Source organism: Rhagoletis zephyria, unplaced genomic scaffold, assembly GCF_001687245.7.
Source record: "Rhagoletis zephyria isolate East Lansing unplaced genomic scaffold, Rhagoletis_zephyria_1.1 Rzeph_scaffold_41321, whole genome shotgun sequence".
Classification (NCBI taxonomy): Eukaryota; Metazoa; Arthropoda; class Insecta; order Diptera; family Tephritidae; genus Rhagoletis; species Rhagoletis zephyria.
The window spans coordinates 1-2,724 of record NW_016198376.1 but is presented as its reverse complement, the minus strand read 5'-3'; the positions used below and the strand labels follow the sequence as shown (position 1 = coordinate 2,724).

General features: G+C 36.7%; 1 long non-coding RNA gene across 2 annotated transcripts; it reads right to left on the bottom strand.

Annotated features, from left to right (window-relative positions):
• Nucleotides 1-38: 38 nt before the first annotated feature.
• LOC108354995 (uncharacterized) lies at nucleotides 39-2,506 on the bottom strand. 2 transcript variants are annotated; one of them, XR_001846532.1, is made up of 4 exons: nucleotides 2,436-2,506; nucleotides 2,262-2,351; nucleotides 390-689; nucleotides 39-262 (listed from the first exon to the last, which is right to left on the bottom strand). It is a non-coding gene; the product is annotated as an uncharacterized LOC108354995 (long non-coding RNA). The 2 variants fall into 2 exon arrangements; XR_001846531.1 differs by having other exon boundaries at nucleotides 39-689.
• Between the last annotated feature and the right edge of the window lie 218 nt (nucleotides 2,507-2,724).

Sequence of the window (2,724 nt, the reverse complement as noted above, 5' to 3'; positions counted from 1 at the left end):
AAGAGACCATTTAAGTCTCAAGGATACTAATAGACATAAACCGTTTTGCAGTATCACCGACGATATGACCCATTTGCGACAAAAGTCTAACTGCAGTAAAGAACTTCTGAACATTTTAAATCCATTGTCTGGAGTTACTCTAATATAGGATGATCTTAAAGTTTTAGTATTTTTGCTGTAGTTTCCAGCCCTTTTTTATTCCCAAGTGGTGGGAGCATTTACTTCGTTCGAGGTAGAAACTTCTCCTTTATACTAAAAGTACCTATTGGTAAAAGTAAATTTGGTAAAAGTAAATTTGTGTTTAGCTACGGCTCTTTATGCGCCTAAAACTATTTTATCAAATTCTTTTTACATTATAATATGTCCTAGCCTATTACCCTTTAGTTTACCTTGTTCAAATATGCAGATAAGACACCATCATACAACTATTACTTGAAAATTTTCACATTGTTGCACAATTCATTGCTGACCAGAAGCACAAACTGCAATTAAGGCTCGGTGGAAATGGGCTATTACATCGCTTACATACGCATTTAATGGATGGCGTTTTCTGCAGAACTATTTATCTTGTACTTGGTGTTGGTGGTTTATTAAAGTTTCGGTATATTTCTAGAATATGTTGTCCATTAACCGCTGGCCTTTTGGAACTGTATTAAAATAACTAGATACGTAGCAATCGCTGAGCTAAACTGTAAAAAAATAAAAGAAAATAATTTAAATATTTAGTTCAGAATTTGATATAAGTACATATGTGATTACAGGGCACTATAAAATTTTACTGTAGTTAATGCTCAGAAAAAGTATTTAGGAAAATGTTTTAAATGCGAAAACGTGGAAAAGTCGAAAGTAAGGCTCATACAAACTTTTTCTATTTTCAATTTAAATTTTGGCTACCTTCAACTTTAGAGAAGCATACTCCCTGATAGTGCAAGGTGTGAGCCAGAAGGTGAGTGGGTTAGGATTTCCCATCCGGTACCATCGAGATAAATTTTGACCACTTGCGACATCATCATCATCATGATGGAAGTTCAATGACTTACGTCTGGTTGCCCACTCTGGCCATATTTCAGCAGTGATTGTCTGTGGAGAGCCCCATCGATCGTCTGACCACTTTTCAGAAGCTCTGATATAGGATAGGATTGTGGTAAAACCAAAGGCAGAGCAATACTTTGCTGCCATTCATATTTAGCTTTGGAGTCGGTAGTCCGGATTCAACGTGCTTAGCATACGGCTTCTGGCGCTTTGGATTCTCATATGATAAATGAGCTTTTGGGAAACAGTGAAACGCCGTTCGATATCTTGGGGTTTGACTTCCTGAAGCACCCAGTTTCCGACTTCCTGGACCATAGCATGCTTTTAAATCGCAATGAAATGACTGGTTCTTCTTGGGTTTGGCACGAGTCTTCGTACAAAACTGCCTCCAATTCAACGGCCTTCCTTCGGGCTTCTTTTCGTTTGGGTCTAAAGTACCACTTCTGAAACGGCGGAACCAGTACTCATATGTTGAAATTGATAGAGCCTTTCTACTAGATTTATTCCAATAAATTTAAGCAATTACTTCCTCTTAAAATTTCAGAGCTTCTACTAGATTTATTCCAATAAATTGAAGTAAAAGGTCTGAAGTTTTAAGAAAAATTGCCAGCAATTGCTTACTTTTTATTCATAAGGCCCAAGAACTCCTATAGAGAGTGATTTGCTGAGATACCAATTAAAATAGGTAGTACAGACTTTGATCGTTTTATGGGCTCCCTTGATTGCCTTCGATACTCTCGTGGCTCAACGCTCAGTTTTCCTCTTGTTGTCCAGCCCCCAGGAATAGTTCCATGACCTATGTACCAATTTTAACTCGACGTAAAGGCGTGCGGCCATTGTGAGAGTGCATTACTGCTTGTGGAAATTTTGATTCCACGCGATATTATGTAGATGTTCCTTGACTTAGCTTAGATGTAGTTAGAAAACATATACAGCTTCTTCTGACGCCGCACATGCTCTTACAAACCTGTACCCCCGATAATGGAGTCACAATGGATGGTGTTAATAAATGTTCTAGAGCTTTCAACTCTCTCTCCCTATCGAAATGTAAAAATGTGCTGATAGACCAATAATGGTGACTTTCCTGTTATAGCTTTCATAGTCGACAACTTTAGTCGACTGAGCTTTTTAGATTGGCTTATAAAATACCAGATTACATATTACCAAATTACGGACGATACTAAAGCATCCGTCCCTAATATAAATAATCTATTAAACTATACACTCACCGATGTCAATATCTTTCTATTAATACGACAGAGCCCCAGCGCCGAGAATTCTATGTCATTAACCAGCAATTGTTGCCAAAATCTCCTGATCTGTGGAAAAAATATTGTAACAGTTTATACTCGTACTCTGTAAGTACCCACATGGAGAAAGAAACGGAAATAAGCAAGACTTACCTCTTCAGCCAGTATAGGCTCATGAGTTTTTCGCTCGATTTCAGATAATATTTGTATGGTTTTCTTTGACTGCAAATAAACAAAAAAAAAATTAGGTTTTTATTTAAATCTAGAACAAATAATTAAGCGATTGCTTTAAATTAACAAGCAATTTTTAAGTAAAAAACAAAACCGACTTCAATTCCGATATAAAAATTTAAGAGTACCGTTAATTTCTTAATAATCCAATGATCGGGTCTGAACCAAATTAGAATGGGACCACTTATGAGGTACAACGTTTCCTTTAAAA